Here is a 27041-nt window from a genome sequence, read left to right on the forward strand (position 1 = left end):
TGCCCTACTTTTAGCCAGAGCCCTAGGTAAAGTAGTGCACTACTGTTAGCCAGAGCCCTAGGTGAAGTAGTGCCCTACTTTTAGCCAGAGCCCTAGGTGAAGTAGTGCAGTGTAAAGACAAGGTACCATTTCAGATGCAGCCAGAGAGACAAGCTCAGAATACATCCTCCCAGATTCAGAGCCATAACCACCCCAAGACAACACGCCACAAAGCCAAGCAGAGCCAAAATCACCACCAAACCATTCAATCATTCCCATCAAAGCTGTTTCAATCACAAGCAAAGAGATCATACAATCAGAGATCAGGTGATTTTGAGATCATGATTAGGATATCGCTCGATTCCCATCAGCTGCCTTTGATCAAAATCCCATCTCTGGGCAGTTAAGTGATTGTCAGGCCATTGTGTGTAGCGTGGCAGTATAGGAGACTTTACACCCGTGCACACGGTTGGTTGGTACACATGCACTGCCCCCCCCACCAACACAAATCCATCCCAGCCACCCACCACACCCTTTCCAGGACCACCTGAAACATCTCCTGGTGCTTGACCATCCTTTCCTCCCCCCATCCTTTCCTCACCCCCCCATCCCTTCCTCCCCCATCCCTTCCTCCCCCCATCCCTTCCTCCCCATCCCTTCCTCCCTCCATCCCTTCCTCCTCTCCATCCCTTCCTCCTCTCCATCCCTTCCTCCCCTCCATCCCTTCCTCCCCTCCATCCCTTCCCCCCCTCCATCCTTTTCTACCCTCCATCCCTTCCCCACTATCTCCATCCTTCCATCTCCACTGAGGAGTTTCCACATCAACTATCCTCCCAGACACTGTGTGCTTCCTCACTCAGACCCAGTCTAACACTACTCTGACAAAGGCCACAGAGGGAAACACAAGCAGAAAGAGGTTCCAGGAGACATTGTGCTTAGCTTCGGGTTATCCACACCACTCGCCTGCTAGCAGAGCCATTTGTGCATCCATAACCACCTTTATTTCCTGTCTAGAAGTCTGCGATTATGCACGGATGCTCAAATGGCTATTGTAGCGTGTCTAGTCTCCTCTCCTGTCTGAAACGGCCTGTTGAGGCCTAGCAACATCTGTCTGAAACACCCTGTTGAGGCCTAGCAACATCTCTCCTGTCTGAAACACCCTGTTGAGGCCGAGCAACATCTCTCCTGTCTGAAACACCCTGTTGAGGCCTAGCAACATCTCTCCTGTCTGAAACACCCTGTTGAGGCCGAGCAACATCTCTCCTGTCTGAAACACCCTGTTGAGGCCGAGCAACATCTCTCCTGTCTGAAACACCCTGTTGAGGCCTAGCAACATCTCTCCTGTCTGAAACACCCTGTTGAGGCCTAGCAACATCTGTCTGAAACACCCTGTTGAGGCCTAGCAACATCTGTCTGAAACACCCTGTTGAGGCCTAGCAACATCTCTCCTGTCTGAAACACCCTGTTGAGGCCTAGCAACATCTGTCTGAAACACCCTGTTGAGGCCTAGCAACATCTCTCCTGTCTGAAACACCCTGTTGAGGCCTAGCAACATCTGTCTGAAACACCCTGTTGAGGCCGAGCAACATCTCTCCTGTCTGAAACACCCTGTTGAGGCCTAGCAACATCTCTCCTGTCTGAAACACCCTGTTGAGGCCGAGCAACATCTCTTCTGTCTGAAACACCCTGTTGAGGCCTAACAACATCTGTCTGAAACACCCTGTTGAGGCCTAGCAACATCTGTCTGAAACACCCTGTTGAGGCCTAACATCTGTCTGAAACACCCTGTTGAGGCCGAGCAACATCTCTCCTGTCTGAAACACCCTGTTGAGGCCTAGCAACATCTGTCTGAAACATCCTGTTGAGGCCTAGCAACATCTGTCAAACACCCTGTTGAGGCCTAGCAACATCTGTCTGAAACACCCTGTTGAGGCCTAGCAACATCTGTCTGAAACACCCTGTTGAGGCCTAGCAACATCTGTCTGAAACACCCTGTTGAGGCCTAGCAACATCTGTCTGAAACACCCTGTTGAGGCCTAGCAACATCTGTCAGAAACACCCTGTTGAGGCCTAGCAACATCTGTCAGAAACACCCTGTTGAGGCCTAGCAACATCTGTCTGAAACACCCTGTTGAGGCCTAGCAACATCTGTCTGAAACACCCTGTTGAGGCCTAGCAACATCTGTCAAACACCCTGTTGAGGCCTAGCAACATCTGTCTGAAACACCCTGTTGAGGCCTAGCAACATCTGTCTGAAACACCCTGTTGAGGCCTAGCAACATGAAACACCCTGTTGAGGCCTAGCAACATCTGTCTGAAACACCCTGTTGAGGCCTAGCAACATCTGTCTGAAACACCCTGTTGAGGCCTAGCAACATCTCTCCTGTCTGAAACACCCTGTTGAGGCCTAGCAACATCTCTCCTGTCTGAAACACCCTGTTGAGGCCTAGCAACATCTCTCCTGTCTGAAACACCCTGTTGAGGCCTAACAACATCTGTCTGAAACACCCTGTTGAGGCCTAGCAACATCTCTCCTGTCTGAAACATCCTGTTGAGGCCAAGCAACATCTCTCCTTGGGGAAAGAATAAACAGCCTGGTACATTACAGCCTGTGTCCCAAAAGGCACCCTTTTGTCAAAGGTAGTGCACTATATAGGGAGCCGTTTGGGATATAACCTACATTGAGAACCAGCTCAGTCGTGGGGCAGCAGAACACCAGCCCTGTTTGCACCACAGACAGATGTTAGATTAAACCATGCTTTGGCCCACAGAGCACCACTAATGGCCCACTTCCAATGGGCTGACATGCAGGCAGACACACCTCCCCCGCCAAGCACAGAAGGGCAGAAAGCACCACATGCCATGAGCTCAGAGACATGAACAGCAGCACCCGTAGACACACATGATCAGATGTTTACTCATCTCACACTCAGAACATTCCACACAGTCAACAAATCATCCAATAACAGACTGACAAGTCTTACATTACCCCTCAACATAACCCCACTTAAGAGTTACATTACCCCTCAACATAACCCCACCTAAGAGTTACATTACCCCTCAACATAACCCCACCTAAGAGTTACATTACCCCTCAACATAACCCCACCTAAGAGTTACATTACCCCTCAACATAACCCCACCTAAGAGTTACATTACCCCCTCAACATAACCCCACCTAAGAGTTACATTACCCCTCTCAACATAACCCCACCTAAGAGTTACATTACCCCCTCAACATAACCCCACCTAAGAGTTACATTACCCCCTCAACATAACCCCACCTAAGAGTTACATTACCCCCTCAACATAACCCCACCTAAGAGTTACATTACCCCTCAATATAACCCCACCTAAGAGTTGCATTACCCCTCAACATAACCCCACCTAAGAGTTACATTACCCCTCAATATAACCCCACCTAAGAGTTGCATTACCCCTCAACATAACCCCACCTAAGAGTTACATTACCCCTCAACATAACCCCACCTAAGAGTTACATTACCCTCAATATAACCCCACCTAAGAGTTGTTCATTACCCCTCAATATAACTATGGTAACTCCCTAAGAGTTACATTACCCCCTCAAATAAACCAAGGCCTAAGAGTTACATTACCCCCTCAGCCATAACCCTAAACCTAAGCCTGTTACATTACCCTCAATATAACCCCACCTAAGAGTTACATTACCCCCTAAACCTAACCCCAGGCCTAAGAGTTACATTAAACCCCTGCTGGAGTCTACAGCCTAAACCCTAAACCAAGGCCTGCATTACAGCCTCAAACCCTAAACCAACCTAAGAGTTGCATTACCCCTCCATAACCCCACCTAAGGCCTGTTGGAGTTACATTACCCCTCAACATAACCCTAAACCTAAGAGTTGCATTACCCCTCAATATAACCCCCACCTAAGAGTTACAGCCTAAACCCCTAAACCAAGGCCTGTTGGATTACAGCCAATATAAACCCACCTAAGAGCCTTACATTACCCCTCAATATAAACCCACCTAAGAGTTACAGCATAAACCAAGGCCTGCAACATAACCCCACCAAGGCCTGTTGGAGTTCATTACCCCTAAACCCATAACCCCACCTAAGGTTACATAAACCCTAAACCAACCTGTTGGAGCCTACCCTAAACCTAAACCAAGGCCTGCTGCAGTTACAGCCTAAACATAAACCAAGGCCTGCTGGAGTTACATAAACCCTAAACCAAGGCCTGTTGGATAAACCCTAAACCAACCTAAGAGTTGCATTAAACCAAGGCCTCTGGAGTCTACAGCCTAAACCCTAAACCAAGGCCTGCATTACCCCTCAACATAACCCAAGGCCTAAGAGTTACAGCATAAACCAAGGCCTGCTGGAACATACAGCCTAAACCAAGGCCTGCTAGTCTACAGCCTACAGCCTAAACCAAGGCCTGCTGGAGTCCAGCCTAAACCAAGGCCTGCTTCACAGCCTAAACCAAGGCCTGCTGGAGTCTACAGCCTAAACCAAGGCCTGCTGGAGTCTACAGCCTACCAAGGCCTGCTGGAGTCTACAGCCTAAACCAAGGCCTGCTGGAGTCTAACCCTAAACCAAGGCCTGCTGGAGTCTACAGCCTAAACCAAGGCCCTGGAAAGCCTAAACCAAGGCCTGCTGGAGTCTACAGCCTAAACCAAGGCCTGCTGGAGTCTACAGCCTACAGCCTAAACCAAGGCCTGCTGGAGTCTACAGCCTAAACCAAGGCCTGCTGGAGTCTACAGCCTAAACCAAGGCCTGCTGGAGTCTACAGCCTAAACCAAGGCCTGCTGGAGTCTACAGCCTAAACCAAGGCCTGCTGGAGTCTACAGCCTAAACCAAGGCCTGCTGGAGTCTACAGCCTAAACCCTAAACCAAGGCCTGCTGGAGTCTACAGCCTAAACCAAGGCCTGCTGGAGTCTACAGCCTAAACCAAGGCCTGCTGGAGTCTACAGCCTAAACCAAGGCCTGCTGGAGTCTACAGCCTAAAAAAGCCTGCTGGAGTCTACAGCCTAAACCAAGGCCTGCTGGAGTCTACAGCCTAAACCAAGGCCTGCTGGAGTCTACAGCCTAAACCAAGGCCTGCTGGAGTCTACAGCCTAAACCAAGGCCTGCTGGAGTCTACAGCCTAAACCAAGGCCTGCTGGAGTCAGATGAAACCAAGGCCTGCTGGAGTCCACAGCCTAAACCAAGGCCTGCTGGAGTCTACAGCCTAAACCAAGGCCTGCTGGAGCAGATGAAACATGGATGTAGACACCATTATAACATGGTGTGTGGTGTGTGTGTGTGTGTGTGTGTGTGTTTGTGTGTGTGTGTGTGTGTGTGTGTGTGTGTGTGTGTGTGTGTGTGTGTGTTGTCCTCATCCTACAGCAGACTAGGACTGGGTTACCATGGTAAAATGGCAGATTATGTGTTTACTGTAGTTCAGAAAATGAGTGACTATAGCAGGTCAGAGTTGGAAGACACAATACAGAAATCATTCAGTTATTTATTGACACTTTCTTTTTGGGGGGGGGTTTACAAGACAATTTTAGTTCCATGGTTTAACACGTTTCATAACAATATATTCAATGTATCCAAACAGTATCTGTTTTATACATAATTAAAATGTTAATTCTCCACATAAGCAGTCCATAAGCAAGTCTGTATGTATATAATTAGTCTATATTGCAGGCCAGTGTTCTGAAACTGTCAGTTAGACTGGTCAGAGTCTCCATTGTCGCTCGCAGTGCTGTGTGTTTCTGTAGATCTGTGGTCTACATACCGTGTGTGTGTGTGTGTGTGTGTGTGTGTGTGTGTGTGTGTGTGTGTGTGTGTGTGTGTGTGTGTGTGTGTGTGTGTGTGTGTGTGTGTGTGTGTGTGTGTGTGTGTGTGTGTGTGTGTGTCTAGACAGCCTGTCATTACAGTGTGGCCTGCCAGTGCCCTCTGGCCACGGACATAGACTCCAGCTCTCCATAAACTGACCCTAGATCTGCCGGTCAGCTGCTACTCCACCCTACAGCTGACCACAACAACCACTGACCCTTAGTCAGCCCTTATAATAGGAACCCAGCCAGACCACCTGGGTTCAAATACTATTTGAAATCTTTAACATACTTTCAGCGTTTGCTTTAGTCTTCCTGGAGATGTAAATTGATCCATTGCCCCCAGGCAAGCTCTGTCAAGCACAGATAAGGTATTTGCAATGATTTCAAATAGTGTTTGAACCCAGCTCTGACCCCCACTCCCAGCCCATCTTCTGTCCCTGTGTCTGGTCCCTAGTCTGTTTTAGTCAGTAGTACCACAGCCCAACAGAGTTAGGGAAGTAGGTTAGTTAGTAAAAGCTCTAACGTAACCACGTACTTGATGCCGTTTCCGTCGGCGACCGTTGCTCGGCGATGGACATGGGCGACACCTTCCTGGGCGGGTGTTCGCCGTGGGCCGCCGTAACCGTGGCCGTAGCCTTGGAGGACCAGGAGGGTCTGGAACCCTCCCCTCCTCCATCTCCCTTCACATCAGGGAAGTCTGAGTGCAGAGGATTGGTGAAGCTCAGAGCAGTCCTGACAGGGGTGGAGGTGGAGGAGAGGGGCTGGGAAGAGGTCAGATTGGAGGTGGGGGTGCTCTCTGACCCAGCCACCAGGGCTGGAGGTGTGGGGGCTTTCTCTGGGCTGATCCAGCCTGCCTGACCCGCCTTCTCCCCCCTTAAGGGGCAGGTGGTTGGGGCGGGAGGGGAGGGGTCCGAAGGCGCCCTGGTGCGTCATGTTGGGGGCCCCCCCGTCGGCCCCTGAGTCCTCAGAAAGAGAGGAACTGGAGGTGTTGGAGCGGGCCTTGAAGGCAAGGGATCTTTGCAGCCTGCTGTTACCATCGAAGCTCTTAGGACCCTCCTGTAAGGGAACCTTCTGTATCTCAATACTCAGCTTCCTCTCTAGACGCACTGCCCCATCCATTGGGGAGGGGGAGGAGGGAGAGGGGGCCTGGGCAGGGGGGGCCTCCTGAGGGGACACTGTCCAACGATGTCTTGTTATAGTTGTCCTTCAGGTCGGGGGACAGTTGGGCCTGTTGGGCTTTCTGGGGCTGCTGTTGTTGTTGTGCAGAGGCCAGGACGTGGATGACCGGCTTGGGGTGGTAGCGGTCGTTGTCCTGACGTACGTTGGTGACGGTGGGGAAGGCAGAGGGGGGAGACGGGGTCAGGATGGGAGGAACCGGGCGAGGCTCTGGGGGCTGAAGGATCTCCTCTTTCACATCCCCTTCCAACTGACTGCTGAGAGAAAAGGGGGGGGGAGAGAGAGAGAGAGGGGGGGGACGCAAGATGCGGAGCGAGAGGAGGATGGCGAGGGGAGAAAATGGGAGAGAGAAATTAAGACAGCGATAGCAATTCAAGCTTCAAATTTATGCTAAAATTCTACCACTAGATGGCAGAAGTCAATGTACACTACAATAGCAAGGCATCACATGCATCTAAATCAAACACAACTTCTTCAAACGTACATAATATCATGGATTTACCACAGTAATCTACCTGAAATACATCAGAACATAAGAGCAGATCATCCAATACAATGTAACACAGTCACCCCGTGAACACAGGGGGCGACACAGTCACCCCGTGAACACAGGGGGCACACAGTCACCCCGTGAACACAGGGGGGACGCAGTCACCCCGTGAACACAGGGGGCACGCAGTCACCCCGTGAACACAGGGGGGACACAGTCACCCCGTGAACACAGGGGGCGACAGTCACCCCGTGAACACAGGGGGCGACGCAGTCACCCCGTGAACACAGGGGGCGACGCAGTCACCCCGTGAACACAGGGGGCGACGCAGTCACCCCGTGAACACAGGGGGCGACGCAGTCACCCCGTGAACACAGGGGGCGACGCAGTCACCCCGTGAACACAGGGGGGTCACCCCGTGAACACAGGGGGCGACACAGTCACCCCGTGAACACAGGGGGGCAGTCACCCCGTGAACACAGGGGGCAACGCAGTCACCCCGTGAACACAGGGGGCAACACAGTCACCCCGTGAACACAGGGGGGGGTCACCCCGTGAACACAGGGGGCACAGTCACCCCGTGAACACAGGGGGGGACACAGTCACCCCGTGAACACAGGGGGGGACACAGTCACCCCGTGAACACAGGGGGCAACACAGTCACCCCGTGAACACAGGGGGGGCAGTCACCCCGTGAACACAGGGGGCAGTCACCCCGTGAACACAGGGGGCAACACAGTCACCCCGTGAACACAGGGGGCAACACAGTCACCCCGTGAACACAGGGGGCAACACAGTCACCCCGTGAACACAGGGGGCAACACAGTCACCCCGTGAACACAGGGGGCAACACAGTCACCCCGTGAACACAGGGGGCGACACAGTCACCCCGTGAACACAGGGGGCGACGCAGTCACCCCGTGAACACAGGGGGCGACACAGTCACCCCGTGAACACAGGGGGCGACACAGTCACCCCGTGAACACAGGGGGCGACGCAGTCACCCCGTGAACACAGGGGGCGACGCAGTCACCCCGTGAACACAGGGGGCAACACAGTCACCCCGTGAACACAGGGGGCAACACAGTCACCCCGTGAACACAGGGGGCAACACAGTCACCCCGTGAACACAGGGGGCAACACAGTCACCCAGTGAACACAGGGGGTAATACCACGGTAGACCTCCAATGTGACAACACAGTGGAATCTGGCTGAATGGATCTCGACCAGACTTTCTTTCCAAGAAACTGAGTGTAACGGATGTGAAACGGCTAGCTTAGTTAGCAGTGTGCGCTAAATAGCGTGTCAATCGGTTACGTCACTTGCTCTGAGACCTTGAAGTAGTAGTTCCCCTTGCTCTGCAAGGGCCGCGGCTTTGTGGAGCGATGGGTAACGATGCTTCGTGGGTGACTGTTGTCGATGTGTGCAGAAGGTCCCTGGTTCGCGCCCGGGTATGGGCGAGGGGACGGTTTAAAATTATACTGTTACATGGGGTTGTCTGCTAGAGTGGGTGACATGGTAACCACGGTAACCACAGGGGGATGGAACATTCAGCTCTTCAGAAAGGTGTGTGAACTGTCAAGTTCCATCTCCTGAACTCTCACACTTTCAGCAGGATGTGGACATGTGCCAATAAAGATCACATGATGACAAACGAAGGTTAATGCCCTGCACATGACTGAGCAGCACAGACACACACAGTCAGTGTGTTCTCAGAGAGACTACAGTCAGCTAGCTAGGAGCACAGTCAGCTGGCTAGAAGTACAGTCAGTGTGTTCTTCAGTCAGAGAGCACAGTCAGCTGGCTACAGTCAGCTGGCTGGCACAGTCAGCTGGGAGCACAGTCAGCTGGCTAGGAGCACAGTCAGCTGGCTAGGAGCACAGTCAGCTAGGAGCACAGTCAGCTAGGAGCACATTCAGGCAAGTGGCTTGAAGATCTCTGTTATGGTCAGTAGCTTCAGGTAACTGTCAAAATAAAGGAAACACTTACATAAAGTGTCTTAATAAGGTGTTGGGCCACCACGAGCCAGAACAGCTTCAATGCACCTTGGCATAGATTCTACAAGTGTCTGGTAGTCTATTGGAGGGACGCGACACCATTCTTCCACAATAAATTACATCATTTGGGGTTCTGTTGATAGTGGTGGAAAACGCTGTCTCAGTCACTGCTTCAGAATCTACCATAAATGTTCAATTAGGTTGAAATCTGGTGACTGACACACACAAACACACACAAACACACTAACCCCCCCATGCTCATTTGAGACTCAAAGTCACTGAGATCTCTTCTTCTAGCCATGGTAGCCAAGATAATGGGCAACTGGGTATTTTTTATACATGACCCTAGGCATGATGGGATGTTAATTGCTTAATTATCTCAGGAACCACACCTGTACGGACCACACATTCAATATACTCAGAGTTCCTCATTTACTCAAGTGTTTCCTTTATTTTGTCAGGTATCTGTATGTTGTTGATGAGTAGGGCATGATGGGATCTTTGAGGGCAGAATATCACAGCTGTTCCTGTCTATTGATCTGAACACAAGCTCAGAACATAGAACAACCTAGATGGTGCTGATGACAACCACAGAGCTCCTAATAGAACATTACTGAGGGTTTGATTCACGCAATGGTCCCACATACTGAGTACAGGTATCCAGTACTGAGTACAGGTCCTAGACCAGAAAGAGTCTCCAGTACTGAGTACATGTCCTAGACCAGAAAGAGTCTCCAGTACTGAGTACAGGTCTTAGACCAGAAAGAGCCTCCAGTACTGAGTACAGGTCCTAGACCAGAAAGAGTCTCCAGTACTGAGTACAGGTCCTAGATCAGAAAGAGCCTCCAGTACTGAGTACAGGTCCTAGACCAGAAAGAGTCTCCAGTACTGAGTACAGGTCCTAGACCAGCCCAGAAAGAGTCTCCAGTACTGAGTACAGGTCCTAGACCCGCCCAGAAAGAGTCTCCAGTACTGAGTACAGGTCCTAGACCAGAAAGAGCCTCCAGTACTGAGTACAGGTCCCAGACCAGCCCAGAAAGAGTCTCCAGTACTGAGTACAGGTCCTAGACCAGCCCAGAAAGAGTCTCCAGTACTGAGTACAGGTCCTAGACCAGAAAGAGCCTCCAGTACTGAGTACAGGTCCTAGACCAGAAAGAGCCTCCAGTACTGAGTACAGGTCCTAGACCAGAAAGAGTCTCCAGTACTGAGTACAGGTCCTAGACCAGCCCAGAAAGAGTCTCCAGTACTGAGTACAGGTCCTAGACCAGCCCAGAAAGAGTCTCCAGTACTGAGTACAGGTCCTAGACCAGCCCAGAAAGAGTCTCCAGTACTGAGTACAGGTCCTAGACCAGACCAGAAAGAGTCTCCAGTACTGAGTACAGGTCCTAGACCAGCCCAGAAAGAGTCTCCAGTACTGAGTACAGGGTCCTAGACCAGCCCAGAAAGAGTCTCCAGTACTGAGTACAGGTCCTAGACCAGCCCAGAAAGAGTCTCCAGTACTGAGTACAGGTCCTAGACCAGCCCAGAAAGAGTCTCCAGTACTGAGTACAGGTCCTAGACCAGCCCAGAAAGAGTCTCCAGTACTGAGTACAGGTCCTAGACCAGCCCAGAAAGAGTCTCCAGTACAGAGTACAGGTCCTAGACCAGCCCAGAAAGAGTCTCCAGTACTGAGTACAGGTCCTAGACCAGAAAGACCCTCCAGTACTGAGTACAGGTCCTAGACCAGAAAGACCCTCCAGTACTGAGTACAGGTCCTAGACCAGAACGAGTCTTAAATGTAAATGTAAATGTGAGTCTCCAGTACTGAGTACAGGTCCTAGACCAGCCCAGAAAGAGTCTCCAGTACTGAGGCATGATGGGATGTTAATTTCTTAATTATCTCAGGAACCACACCTGTACGGACCGCACATTCAATATACTCCGAGTTCCTCATTTACTCAAGTGTTTCCTTTATTTTGTCAGGTATCTGTATGTTGTTGATGAGTAGGGCATGATGGGATCTTTGAGGGCAGAATATCACAGCTGTTCCTGTCTATTGATCTGAACACAAGCTCAGAACATAGAACAACCTAGATGGTGCTGATGACAACCACAGAGCTCCTAATAGAACATTACTGAGGGTTTGATTCACGCAATGGTCCCACATACTGAGTACAGGTCCTAGACCAGCCCAGAAAGAGTCTCCAGTACTGAGTACAGGTCCTAGACCAGCCCAGAAAGAGTCTCCAGTACTGAGTACAGGTCCTAGACCAGAAAGAGTCTCCAGTACTGAGTACAGGGTCCTAGACCAGCCCAGAAAGAGTCTCCAGTACTGAGTACAGGTCCTAGACCAGCCCAGAAAGAGTCTCCAGTACTGAGTACAGGTCCTAGACCAGCCCAGAAAGAGCCTCCAGTACTGAGTACAGGTCCTAGACCAGCCCAGAAAGAGCCTCCAGTACTGAGTACAGGGTCCTAGACCAGCCCAGAAAGAGTCTCCAGTACTGAGTACAGGTCCTAGACCAGCCCAGAAAGAGTCTCCAGTACTGAGTACAGGTCCTAGACCAGCCCAGAAAGAGTCTCCAGTACGGAGTACAGGTCCTAGACCAGCCCAGAAAGAGTCTCCAGTACTGAGTACAGGTCCTAGACCAGAAAGACCCTCCAGTACTGAGTACAGGTCCTAGACCAGAACGAGTCTTAAATGTAAATGTAAATGTGAGTCTCCAGTACTGAGTACAGGTCCTAGACCAGCCCAGAAAGAGTCTCCAGTACTGAGGCATGATGGGATGTTAATTTCTTAATTATCTCAGGAACCACACCTGTACGGACCACACATTCAATATACTCTGTGTTCCTCATTTACTCAAGTGTTTCCTTTATTTTGTCAGGTATCTGTATGTTGTTGATGAGTAGGGCATGATGGGATCTTTGAGGGCAGAATATCACAGCTGTTCCTGTCTATTGATCTGAACACAAGCTCAGAACATAGAACAACCTAGATGGTGCTGATGACAACCACAGAGCTCCTAATAGAACATTACTGAGGGTTTGATTCACGCAATGGTCCCACATACTGAGTACAGGTCCTAGACCAGCCCAGAAAGAGTCTCCAGTACCGAGTACAGGTCCTAGACCAGCCCAGAAAGAGTCTCCAGTACCGAGTACAGGTCCTAGACCAGCCCAGAAAGAGCCTCCAGTACTGAGTACAGGTCCTAGACCAGCCCAGAAAGAGCCTCCAGTACTGAGTACAGGTCCTAGACCAGCCCAGAAAGAGCCTCCAGTACTGAGTACAGGTCCTAGACCAGCCCAGAAAGAGTCTCCAGTACTGAGTACAGGTCCTAGACCAGCCCAGAAAGAGTCTCCAGTACTGAGTACAGGTCCGAGACCAGACCAGAAAGAGTCTCCAGTACTGAGTACAGGTCCTAGACCAGAAAGAGTCTCCAGTACCGAGTACAGGTCCTAGACCAGAAAGAGCCTCCAGTACTGAGTACAGGTCCTAGACCAGCCCAGAAAGAGTCTCCAGTACTGAGTACAGGTCCTAGACCAGAAAGAGTCTCCAGTACTGAGTACAGGTCCTAGACCAGAAAGAGTCTCCAGTACTGAGTACAGGTCCTAGACCAGAAAGATTCTCCAGTACTGAGTACAGGTCCTAGACCAGCCCAGAAAGAGTCTCCAGTACTGAGTACAGGTCCTAGACCAGCCCAGAAAGAGTCTCCAAAGTACAGGTTCTCCAGTACTGAGTACAGGTCCTAGACCAGCCCAGAAAGAGTCTCCAGTACTGAGTACAGGTCCTAGACCAGAAAGAGTCTCCAGTACTGAGTACAGGTCCTAGACCAGCCCAGAAAGAGTCTCCAGTACTGAGTACAGGTCCTAGACCAGCCCAGAAAGAGTCTCCAGTACTGAGTACAGGTCCTAGACCAGAAAGACCCTCCAGTACTGAGTACAGGTCCTAGACCAGAACGAGTCTTAAATGTAAATGTGAGTCTCCAGTACTGAGTACAGGTCCTAGACCAGCCCAGAAAGAGTCTCCAGTACTGAGGCATGATGGGATGTTAATTTCTTAATTATCTCAGGAACCACACCTGTACGGACCGCACATTCAATATACTCCGAGTTCCTCATTTACTCAAGTGTTTCCTTTATTTTGTCAGGTATCTGTATGTTGTTGATGAGTAGGGCATGATGGGATCTTTGAGGGCAGAATATCACAGCTGTTCCTGTCTATTGATCTGAACACAAGCTCAGAACATAGAACAACCTAGATGGTGCTGATGACAACCACAGAGCTCCTAATAGAACATTACTGAGGGTTTGATTCACGCAATGGTCCCACGTACTGAGTACAGGTCCTAGACCAGCCCAGAAAGAGTCTCCAGTACTGAGTACAGGTCCTAGACCAGCCCAGAAAGAGTCTCCAGTACTGAGTACAGGTCCTAGACCAGCCCAGAAAGAGCCTCCAGTACTGAGTACAGGTCCTAGACCAGCCCAGAAAGCGTCTCCAGTACTGAGTACAGGTCCTAGACCAGCCCAGAAAGAGCCTCCAGTACTGAGTACAGGTCCTAGACCAGCCCAGAAAGAGCCTCCAGTACTGAGTACAGGTCCTAGACCAGCCCAGAAAGAGTCTCCAGTACTGAGTACAGGTCCTAGACCAGACCAGAAAGAGTCTCCAGTACTGAGTACAGGTCCGAGACCAGCCCAGAAAGAGTCTCCAGTACTGAGTACAGGTCCTAGACCAGCCCAGAAAGAGTCTCCAGTACTGAGTACAGGTCCTAGACCAGACCAGAAAGAGTCTCCAGTACTGAGTACAGGTCCTAGACCAGACCAGAAAGAGTCTCCAGTACTGAGTACAGGTCCTAGACCAGCCCAGAAAGAGTCTCCAGTACTGAGTACAGGTCCTAGACCAGCAGGTCCAGAAAGAGTCTCCAGTACTGAGTACAGGTCCTAGACCAGCCCAGAAAGAGTCTCCAGTACTGAGTACAGGTCCTAGACCAGCCCAGAAAGAGTCTCCAGTACTGAGTACAGGTCCTAGACCAGCCCAGAAAGAGTCTCCAGTACTGAGTACAGGTCCTAGACCAGCCCAGAAAGAGTCTCCAGTACTGAGTACAGGTCCTAGACCAGCCCAGAAAGAGTCTCCAGTACTGAGTACAGGTCCTAGACCAGCCAGGAGGATTCCTGTATAAAAAGCCCTAGAAATCAATTCATGGTGCTGAATATGAAGAACAATTCAGCTCGTGACTTTGTTGTTTTCTTAGTCTTATTGACTGGCTCCCTTTAGAACCAAAACAACCCATTCCAAAGATTAGAAACATACCTGGCTAACCAGTAATGACTGACTGAAGGAGAGAGACCCTTGACTTTACACTGGCCAGACAGAGAGACAGAGAGACAGAGACAGAGAGGGAGAGACAGAGGGAGATACAGAGAGACAGAGAGGGAGATACAGAGAGAGGGAGATACAGAGAGGGGAGATACAGAGAGGGGGAGAGACAGAGGGGGAAATACAGAGAGGGGGAGATACAGAGAGGGGGAAATACAGAGAGGGGGAGATACAGAGGGGGAGAGGGAGATACAGAGAGAGGGAGATACAGAGAGGGAGATACAGAGAGAGGGGGGAGATACAGAGACAGAGAGGGGGAGATACAGAGAGAGGGAGATACAGAGAGGGAGATACAGAGAGAGGGAGATACAGAGAGAGGGAGATACAGAGAGGGGGAGATACAGGGAGATACAGAGAGGGAGATACAGAGAGGGAGATACAGAGAGGGAGATACAGAGAGGGGAGATACAGAGAGAGGGAGATACAGACAGAGAGAGAGAGACAGAGAGGGGGATACAGAGGACAGAGAGGGAGATACAGAGAGGGGGGAGACAGAGAGAGGGAGAGATACAGAGAGAGAGGGGAGAGACAGAGAGAGGGAGAGACAGAGGGGAGAGACAGAGATACAGAGAGACAGAGAGGGGAGAGACAGAGAGAGGGAGATACAGAGAGAGGGAGATACATACAGAGAGGGGGGGAGATACAGAGGGGGAGAGAGGGGGAAATACAGAGGGGGAAATACAGAGGGAGATACAGAGAGAGGGGGGGAGATACAGAGAGGGGGGGAGAAATACAGAGAGGGGGAAATACAGAGAGATACAGAGAGGAAATACAGGAGGGGGATACAGAGAGAGAGGGGGGAGATACAGAGAGGGGGAAATACAGAGAGGGGGGAAAGGGGGACAGAGAGAGGGACAGGAGGGGGACAGAGAGGGACAGAGGAGGGACAGAGAGAGACAGAGAGGGGGACAGAGAGGGGGAGAGAGATACAGAGAGGGGGACAGAGGGGGAGAGAGGGGGACAGAGAGGGGGACAGAGAGAGGGACAGAGAGAGGGACAGAGAGAGGGACAGAGAGAGGGACAGAGAGAGGGACAGAGAGGGGGACAGAGAGAGGGACAGAGAGAGGGACAGAGAGAGGGACAGAGAGAGGGACAGAGAGAGGGACAGAGAGAGGGACAGAGAGAGGGACAGAGAGAGGGACAGAGAGGGACAGAGAGAGGGACAGAGAGAGGGACAGAGAGAGGGACAGAGAGAGGGACAGAGAGAGGGACAGAGAGAGGGACAGAGAGAGGGACAGTGAGAGGGACAGTGAGAGGGACAGAGAGGGACAGAGAGCTCAGCAGGAGCCAGAGATGATGTGGTTCCACATCAGACAAACCGCAGGCTAGAACACCAACCGGGGCTGAGTAGATACAGTGTTGTTGAATACGTGATGAAGTCACTGTACTGTACCTGCGTACGCGGGGTGGTTTGGGGGGCGGTGTGTCCCATCGCTCCTCGTCTGACTGGTGTCCAGCTTTCTCTGGGCTGAGCCCATCGTCCTGAGGAGGAGAAGAAACAGAGGGATGAAGTAAATAAGAAAATGAAAAACTTTAGCTAATGTATCATTTGGGTCTGTCTGCACTGGTTCTAATAACAGCAAGGTAACATGGTTTCCTGTCCTGTTCATATCATCACTGGGGTTTCCTACACATGGTCCCAGGGGCTGGCTGAACAGTAGGCGTGTGTGCAGCGTCCAAACCTATATCGAACACTATGAGGTAAGGAGGTCAGCTCAGGTCACCCTGGTCATGTGTGCCAGTGTGTGTGGCTATTGGTCCTGCCATTGTCCCAGTCTTCTGTTCCTAAATAGGGAGATTATACTGGGTAGTCTGTGTCCAAAGAAGTGTTTATGTGTAAAAGCATTTGTTGCTAACTATTTGCTAAACATAGCCAACAGTGGGACTATAGATGTGCCTGTATAGACATGATTACAGTACACAGAATACACACTAGAGGTCGACCGATTAATTAGGGCCGATTTCAAGTTTTCATAACAATCGGAAATCGGTATTTTTGGGCGCCGATTTTGATTTATTAAAATTTTTACACCTTTATTTAACTAGGCAAGTCAGTTAAGAACACATTCTTATTTTCAATGACGGCCTAGGAACGTTCTGCCTCTGCCAAATTTTTACCATGTCAGCTCGGGGGATACAATCTTGCACCCTTTACAGTTATAACTAGTCCAACGCTCTAACCACCTGCCTCTCATTGCACTCCACGAGGAGACTGCCTGTTACGCGAATGCAGCAAGCCATGGTAAGTTGCTAGCTAGCATTAAACTTATATTATAAAAATCAATCAATCAACGACTGTCATTGCTCCAATGTGTTCATAACCATAAACATCAATGCCTTTCTTAAAATCAATACACAAGTATATATTTTTAAACCTGCCTATTTAGCTAAAATAAATCCAGGTTAGCAGGCAATATTAACCAGGTGAAATTGTGTCACTTCTCCAGCATTCATTGCACACAGAGTCAGGGTATATGCAACAGTTTGGGCCACCTGGATCTTTGCGAACTAATATGAGATACCATTGAAGGTTGTGCAATGTAACAGGAATCGTTAGACTCATGGATGCCACCCGTTAGATAAAATACGGAAAGGAATAAACGTTTCGTTTTCGAGGTGATAGTTTCCGGATTCGACCTAAGGATCGTATTTCTGTGTGTTTATTATAGTTAAGTCTATGAATTGATATTTGATAGAGCTGTCTGACTGAGGGGTGGCAGCAGCAGGCTCGTAATAGTCAAAGGTTTAGAGAGGGAAATAGTCGACGCGTTATAATTCCTGTAATAACTTGCGGATGAACTTGAGAGGTTCCTTCGTTATTTTACCGTTCATGTCTTCCATAGAGAATGTCTTGATCTACTTCAAATAAGGTCTGTGTTTCGTGTTTAAACCTCCTCTGTTCATGTCTTCCATAGAGAATGTCTTGATCTACTTCAAATAAGGTCTGTGTTTCGTGTTTAAACCTCCTCTGTTCATGTCTTCCATAGAGAATGTCTTGATCTACTTCAAATAAGGTCTGTGTTTCGTGTTTAAACCTCCTCTGTTCATGTCTTCCATAGAGAATGTCTTGATCTACTTCAAATAAGGTCTGTGTTTCGTGTTTAAACCTCCTCTGTTCATGTCTTCCATAGAGAATGTCTTGATCTACTTCAAATAAGGTCTGTGTTTCTGTGTTTAAACCTCCTCTGTTCATGTCTTCCATAGAGAATGTCTTGATCTACTTCAAATAAGGTCTGTGTTTCGTGTTTAAACCTCCTCTGTTCATGTCTTCCATAGAGAATGTCTTGATCTACTTCAAATAAGGTCTGTGTTTCGTGTGTTTAAACCTCCTCTGTTCATGTCTTCCATAGAGAATGTCTTGATCTACTTCAAATAAGGTCTGTGTTTCGTGTTTAAACCTCCTCTGTTCATGTCTTCCATAGAGAATGTCTTGATCTACTTCAAATAAGGTCTGTGTTTCGTGTTTAAACCTCCTCTGTTCATGTCTTCCATAGAGAATGTCTTGATCTACTTCAAATAAGGTCTGTGTTTCGTGTTTAAACCTCCTCTGTTCATGTCTTCCATAGAGAATGTCTTGATCTACTTCAAATAAGGTCTGTGTTTCGTGTTTAAACCTCCTCTGTTCATGTCTTCCATAGAGAATGTCTTGATCTACTTCAAATAAGGTCTGTGTTTCGTGTTTAAACCTCCTCTGTTCATGTCTTCCATAGAGAATGTCTTGATCTACTTCAAATAAGGTCTGTGTTTCTGTTCATGTTTAAACCTCCTCTGTTCATGTCTTCCATAGAGAATGTCTTGATCTACTTCAAATAAGGTCTGTGTTTCGTGTTTAAACCTCCTCTGTTCATGTCTTCCATAGAGAATGTCTTGATCTACTTCAAATAAGGTCTGTGTTTTGTTTAAACCTCCTCTGTTCATGTCTTTAGAATGTCTTGATCTACTCTGTTCATGTCTTCTGTTCATGTCTTAGAGAATGTCTTGATCTACTTCAAATAAGGTCTGTGTTTCGTGTTTAAACCTCCTCTGTTCATGTCTTCCATAGAGAATGTCTTGATCTACTTCAAATAAGGTCTGTGTTTCGTGTTTAAACCTCCTCTGTCTTGATCTACTTCAAATAAGGTCTGTGTTTCGTGTTTAAACCTCCTCTGTTCATGTCTTCCATAGAGAATGTCTTGATCTACTTCAAATAAGGTCTGTGTTTCGTGCTTAAACCGCCTCGGCATTTTGATACCCGTGTAAATCTCACCAGGATAAGGTAGCGTTTGTCAAAATATTTTCATAAATCCACTCTACAAAAAAAAAAAAGATCTTGGCTTATATTTAGCCAATATTGATCAGAGTTACCTTGTCCTATGGATATCTACACAGTTATAACATTGGCACGGTGGTGTAATCCTACACGAAACACAGACCTTATTTTAAGTGAATCTAAAAATATCCCATGGAATAAATGAATGAAGGAAGGAACCTCTTTTCAGATTTTGCACTTTGGTAGTGAATTCTTACCATGTCCATTATTAAAATAGGATTTCCTGCAAATAGGTCCTGTGTAGCTCAGTTGGTAGAGCAGGGCGCTTGTAACGCCAGGGTAGTGGGTTCGATCCCCGGGACCACCCATACGTAGAATGTATGCACACATGACTGTAAGTCGCTTTGGATAAAAGCGTCTGCTAAATGGCATATATTATTATATTAAATAGAAATGACAGTTTTTGTTTTCAACATTCACCACAGGTAACTTAAACTCTATGTTTATTCAAACAGTTGAGAGTATTTGTCTCCTAGGCAGACTCTTCAGTATCATTGTCACTTCAGAGCTGTGTGTGTGTGTGTGTGTGTGTGTGTGTGTGTGTGTGTGTGTGTGTGTGTGTGTGTGTGTGTGTGTGTGTGTGTGTGTGTGTGTGTGTGTGTGTGTGTGTGTGTGTGTGTGTGTGTGTGTGTGTGTGTGTGTGTGTGTGTGTGTGTGTTTTACAGATGGCACAGAAAACAAGAGCACCAGTGTGGGACTATTACATGGAATTGGCACCAGGGAAAGCAAGGTGTCTTATTTGTGATAAAGATGTAGCATGGGGTCAGCATGGGGTCAGCATGGGGTCAGCATGGGGTCAGCAACGGCTAAATCAAACAATACCACCAACCTGTGGGATCATCTTAAGAACACCCATCCAAAAGCCCATATGTATTATATTAAGTTTATATATATATATATAGAAAACAACTATCATGGTTCAAATATACCAAGACAGTCGTGAAGAGGGCACGACAAAACCTTTTCCCCCTCAGGAGACTGGGAATATTTGGCATGGGCCCCCAGATCCTCAAAAGGTTCTACAGCTGCACCATCGAGAGAATCCTGACCAGTTGCATCACCGCCTGGTATGGCAACTGCTCGGCATCTGACCTACAGTGGGTTGTGTGAACGACCCAGTACATCCAGGACCTATATAATAGGCATGGTCAGAGGAAAGCCCAGAAAATTGTCAGACTCCAGGCACCCAAGTTATAGACTGTTTTCTCTGCTACCACACGGCAAGCTGTACCCGGAGCCTAGGACCAAAAGGCTCCTCAACAGCTTCTACCCCCAAGCCATTAGACTGCTGAACAACTCATAAAAATCGCCACCGGACAATTTACATTGACCCCCCCCTCTTGTACACTGCTGCTACTCGCTGTTTGTTTGTTACCTATACATAGTCACTTCACCCCCACCAACATGAACAGATTACCTCAACTAGCCTGTACCTCTGCACACTGACTCAGTACCGGTACCCCCTGTATATAGCCTCCACACTGACTCAGTACCGGTGCCCCCTGTATATAGCCTCCACACTGACTCAGTACCGGTGCCCCTGTATATAGCCTCCACACTGACTCAGTACCGGTGCCCCCTGTATATAGCCTCCACACTGACTCAGTACCGGTGCCCCCTGTATATAGCCTCCACACTGACTCAGTACCGGTGCCCCCTGTATATAGCCTCCACACTGACTCAGTACCGGTGCCCCCTGTATATAGCCTCCACACTGACTCAGTACCGGTGCCCCCTGTATATAGCCTCCACACTGACTCAGTACCGGAAAACCCCCTGTATATAGCCTCCACACTGACTCAGTACTGGAAATATTTGATCCTCAAAGGTGCCCCCTGTATATAGCCTCCACACTGACTCAGTACCGGTGCCCCCTGTATATAGCCTCCACACTGACTCAGTACCGGTGCCCCTGTATATAGCCTCCACACTGACTCAGTACCGGTGCCCCCTGTATATAGCCTCCGCACTGACTCAGTACCGGTGCCCCCTGTATATAGCCTATATAATAGGCACTGACTCAGTACCGGTGCCCCCTGTATATAGCCTCCGCACTGACTCAGTACCGGTGCCCCCTGTATATAGCCTCCACACTGACTCAGTACCGGTGCCCCCTGTATATAGCCTCCGCACTGACTCAGTACCGGTGCCCCCTGTATATAGCCTCCACACTGACTCAGTACCGGTGCCCCCTGTATATAGCCTCCGCACTGACTCAGTACCGGTGCCCCTGTATATAGCCTCCACACTGACTCAGTACCGGTGCCCCCTGTATATAGCCTCCACACTGACTCAGTACCGGTGCCCCCTGTATATAGCCTCCACACTGACTCAGTACCGGTGCCCCCTGTATATAGCCTCCACACTGACTCAGTACCGGTGCCCCCTGTATATAGCCTCCGCACTGACTCAGTACCGGTGCCCCCTGTATATAGCCTCCACACTGACTCAGTACCGGTGCCCCCTGTATATAGCCTCCACACTGACTCAGTACCGGTGCCCCCTGTATATAGCCTCCACACTGACTCAGTACCGGTGCCCCTGTATATAGCCTCCACACTGACTCAGTACCGGTGCCCCCTGTATATAGCCTCCACACTGACTCAGTACCGGTGCCCCCTGTATATAGCCTCCACACTGACTCAGTACCGGTGCCCCCTGTATATAGCCTCCACACTGACTCAGTACCGGTGCCCCCTGTATATAGCCTCCACACTGACTCAGTACCGGTGCCCCCTGTATATAGCCTCCACACTGACTCAGTACCGGTGCCCCCTGTATATAGCCTCCACACTGACTCAGTACCGGTGCCCCCTGTATATAGCCTCCACATTGACTCAGTACCGGTGCCCCCTGTATATAGCCTCCACACTGACTCAGTACCGGTGCCCCCTGTATATAGCCTCCACACTGACTCAGTACCGGAGCCCCCTGTATAAAGCCTCCACATTGACTCAGTACCGGTGCCCCCTGTATATAGCCTCCACATTGACTCAGTATCGGAGCCCCCTGTATATAGCCTCCACATTGACTCAGTACCGGTGCCCCCTGTATATAGCCTCCACACAGACTCAGTACCGGAGCCCCCTGTATAAAGCCTCGTTATTATTATTGTGTTACTTTTTATTTTAGCCTACTTAGTAAATATTTTCTTCTTGAACTGCACTGTTGGTTAAGGGCTTGTAAGAAAGCATTTCACGGTAAAGTCTACACTTGCTGTATTCAGCATTTCACGGTAAAGTCTACACTTGTTGTATTCAGCATTTTACCGTAAAGTCTACACTTGTTGTATTTGGCGCAGGTGGCAAATACATTTTGATTTGATTTATCGTGTGACTAAGTAACATCCTGTCTTTCTTTAGCTTCGGACACATCTCTCTCTCTGTGTGTGTGTGTGTGTGTGTGTGTGTGTGTGTGTGTGTGTGTGTGTGTGTGTGTGTGTGTGTGTGTGTGTGTGTGTGTGTGTGTGTGTGTGTGTGTGTGTGTGTGTGTGTGTGTGTGTGTGTGTGTGTGTGTGTGTGTGTGTGTGTGTGTGTGTGTGTGTGTGTGAGAGAGAGAGTAGTCAGTGTTTGTGTGATACAGTAATTAAATCCCAGCCAGAGTGAAAGTGTGTGTCTGTGTGTTCTGCCAGACAGATGTTCTGTAGGGAAGAAGAGAGGGGAAGAGAGGACCTAATTAAAGCAAATGGGTAGGGTCTCTCCCTCCCTCCCGCCCTCCCTCTTCATTCTATTCCTTCTTTCCCCTGACTCCCTCTCTCGACAGGCTGCTGTGATAGCAGGAAGAGAGGTGGAGGAAGAGAGCAACAGATAGTTCTGCCACACCTTGAGGCCAGTCAAATTCTTAGAACACAGCCCTGTCTGTCTGTCTGTCTGTCTGTCTGTGTTCGCAGAACTCTGACCAGCCCATCTGCTCAGTGAATCAGTTTAGAAGCTCTTATTGTTGTGAGTTAATAACGTTTCCTGGAGACAAAATGTACAGTGTGTTTAAGAGGGAGAAAGAGAGTGTGTGTGTGTGTGTGTGTGTGTGTGTGTGTGTGTGTGTGTGTGTGTGTGTGTGTGTGTGTGTGTGTGTGTGTGTGTGTGTGTGTGTGTGTGTGTGTGTGTGTGTGTGTGTGTGTGTGTGTGAGAGAGAGAGGAAGGGAGGGTTTGTGTGTGACACAGAATGAGTGAGTGATTGCAGAGAACAGGTGGGGGGAATGGGGCAGCATGGCCAGCCGTTCTGTTTCTGAGAAGGAATTTGGAACCTGAAGCACTTCAGAGGAGACAGACAATTGTTAGTGTTGTTGTTGATGGGGTGTTGTGAGATGGGGAAGAAGAACCAGAATATTGTTAGTGTTGTGATGAGTGGATGGGGTGTTGTGAGATGGGGAAGAAGAACCAGAATATTGTCTAGCTCGAGCGGTGACGCCATCAAGTATTTGGGAGGTATTGGAGTTGTGAGGTAGAAATGTAATGTTATACGTTTGGTGAGTAATGTAATGTTGTGGTGGTGCTAGTAATGTAATGTTATACGTGGTGGTGCAGTAATGTTATACGTGGTGGTGCAGTAATGTAATGTTATACGTGGTGGTGCAGTAATGTAATGTTATACGTGGTGGTGCTGTAATGTAATGTTATACGTGGTGGTGCAGTAAATGTTATACGTGGTGGTGCAGTAATGTAATGTTATACGTGGTGGTGCAGTAATGTAATGTTATACGTGGTGGTGCAGTAATGTAATGTTATACGTGGTGGTGCAGTAATGTTATACGTGGTGGTGCAGTAATGTAATGTTATACGTGGTGGTGCAGTAATGTAATGTTATACGTGGTGGTGCAGTAATGTAATGTTATACGTGGTGGTGCAGTAATGTAATGTTATACGTGGTGGTGTAATGTAATGTAATGTTATATGTGGTGGTGCAGTAATGTAATGTTATACGTGGTGGTGCTGTAATGTAATGTTATACGTGGTGGTGCAGTAATGTAATGTTATACGTGGTGGTGCAGTAATGTAATGTTATACGTGGTGGTGCAGTAATGTAATGTTATACGTGGTGGTGCAGTAATGTAATGTTATACGTGGTGGTGCAGTAATGTAATGTTATACGTGGTGGTGCTGTAATGTAATGTTATACGTGGTGGTAATGTAATGTTATACGTGGTGGTGCAGTAATGTAATGTAATGTTAATGTTATACGTGGTGGTGGTGCTGTAATGTAATGTTATACGTGGTGGTGCTGTAATGTTATACGTGGTGGTGTTATGTTATACGTGGTGGTGCAGTAATGTGGTGTTATAATGTTGGTGGTGCAGTAATGTAATGTTATACGTGGTGGTGCAGTAATGTAATGTTATACGTGGTGGTGCTGTAATGTAGTGTTATACGTGGTGGTGCAGTAATGTAATGTTATACGTGGTGGTGTAATGTAACGTGGTGGTGTAATGTTATACGTGGTGGTGCAGTAATGTAATGTTATACGTGGTGGTGCTGTAATGTTATACGTGGTGGTGCAGTAATGTTATGTTATACGTGGTGGTGCAGTAATGTTATACGTGGTGGTGCTGTAATGTAATGTTATACGTGTGTGGTGCTGTTATACGTGGTGGTGCTGTAATGTAATGTTATACGTGGTGGTGCTGTTAACGTGGTGGTGCAGTAATGTTATACGTGGTGGTGCAGTAATGTAATGTTATGTAATGTTATACGTGGTGGTGCTGTAATGTAATGTTATACGTGGTGCTGTAATGTAATGTTATACGTGGTGGTGCAGTAATGTAATGTTATACGTGGTGGTGCAGTAATGTAATGTTATACGTGGTGGTGCTGTAATGTAATGTTATACGTGGTGGTGCTGTAATGTTATACGTGGTGGTGCAGTAATGTAATGCGTGGTGGTGCAGTAATGTAATGTTATACGTGGTGGTGCAGTAATGTAATGTTATACGTGGTGGTGCAGTAATGTAATGTTATACGTGGTGGTGCTGTAATGTAATGTTATACGTGGTGGTGCTGTAATGTAATGTTATACGTGGTGGTGCTGTAATGTTATACGTGGTGGTGCTGTAATGTTATACGTGGTGGTGCTGTAATGTTATACGTGGTGGTGCTGTAATGTTATACGTGGTGGTGCAGTAATGTAATGTTATACGTGGTGGTGCAGTAATGTAATGTTATACGTGGTGGTGCATGTATACGTGGTGGTGTAATGTAATGTTATACGTGGTGGTGGTGCTGTAATGTAATGTTATACGTGGTGGTAATGTAATGTTTACGTGGTGGTGTAATGTTATACGTGGTGGTGCAGTAATGTAATGTACGTGGTGGTGCAGTAATGTAATGTTATACGTGGTGGTGCAGTAATGTTATACGTGGTGGTGCAGTAATGTAATGTTATACGTGGTGGTGCAGTAATGTAATGTTATACGTGGTGGTGCTGTAATGTAATGTTATACGTGGTGGTGCAGTAATGTAATGTTATACGTGGTGGTGCTGTAATGTTATACGTGGTGGTGCAGTAATGTAATGTTATACGTGGTGGTGCAGTAATGTAATGTTATACGTGGTGGTGCTGTAATGTTATACGTGGTGGTGCAGTAATGTAATGTTATACGTGGTGGTGCAGTAATGTAATGTTATACGTGGTGGTGCTGTAATGTAATGTTATACGTGGTGGTGCAGTAATGTAATGTTATACGTGGTGGTGTAATGTAATGTAATGTTATATGTGGTGGTGCTGTAATGTAATGTTATACGTGGTGGTGCTGTAATGTAATGTTATACGTGGTGGTGCTGTAATGTTATACGTGGTGGTGCTGTAATGTAATGTTATACGTGGTGGTGCTGTAATGTAATGTTATACGTGGTGGTGCAGTAATGTTATACGTGGTGGTGCAGTAATGTAATGTTATACGTGGTGGTGCTGTAATGTAATGTTATACGTGGTGGTGCAGTAATGTAATGTTATACGTGGTGGTGCAGTAATGTAATGTTATACGTGGTGGTGCTGTAATGTAATGTTATACGTGGTGGTGCAGTAATGTAATGTTATACGTGGTGGTGCAGTAATGTAATGTTATACGTGGTGGTGCAGTAATGTAATGTTTATGGTGCGTGGTGGTGCAGTAATGTAATGTTATACGTGGTGGTAATGTAATGTAATGTTATAATGTGGTGGTGCAGTAATGTTAACGTGGTGGTGCAGTAATGTAATGTTATACGTGGTGGTGCAGTAATGTAATGTTATACGTGGTGGTGCAGTAATGTAATGTTATACGTGGTGGTGCAGTAATGTAATGTTATACGTGGTGGTGCTGTAATGTAATGTTATACGTGGTGGTGCTGTAATGTAATGTTATACGTGGTGGTGCTGTAATGTAATGTTATACGTGGTGGTGCTGTAATGTAATGTTATACGTGGTGGTGCAGTAATGTAATGTTATACGTGGTGGTGCTGTAATGTAATGTTATACGTGGTGGTGCTGTAATGTAATGTTATACGTGGTGGTGCAGTAATGTAATGTTATGTTACGTGGTGGTGCAGTAATGTAATGTTATACGTGGTGGTGCAGTAATGTAATGTTATACGTGGTGGTGCAGTAATGTAATGTAATGTAATGTAATGTTATACGTGGTGGTGCTGTAATGTAATGTTATACGTGGTGGTGCAGTAATGTAATGTTATACGTGGTGGTGCAGTAATGTAATGTTATACGTGGTGGTGCAGTAATGTAATGTTATACGTGGTGGTGCAGTAATGTAATGTTATTCGTGGTGGTGCAGTAATGTAATACGTGGTGGTGCGTAATGGTGGTGCAGTAATGTAATGTTATACGTGGTGGTGCAGTAATGTAATGTTATACGTGGTGGTGCAGTAATGTAATGTTATACGTGGTGGTGCTGTAATGTAATGTTATACGTGGTGGTGCTGTAATGTTATGGTGCTGTAATG

The 27041-nt window shown here is 48.0% G+C and overlaps 1 pseudogene; it reads right to left on the reverse strand.

Moving 5' to 3' along the window:
• LOC124024908 overlaps positions 1 to 27041 on the reverse strand; it is an 81927-nt pseudogene that overhangs the window by 37317 nt on the left and 17569 nt on the right.

The sequence above is a fragment of the Oncorhynchus gorbuscha genome, unplaced genomic scaffold (genome assembly GCF_021184085.1).
Source record: "Oncorhynchus gorbuscha isolate QuinsamMale2020 ecotype Even-year unplaced genomic scaffold, OgorEven_v1.0 Un_scaffold_2064, whole genome shotgun sequence".
Lineage (NCBI taxonomy): Eukaryota > Metazoa > Chordata > Actinopteri > Salmoniformes > Salmonidae > Oncorhynchus > Oncorhynchus gorbuscha.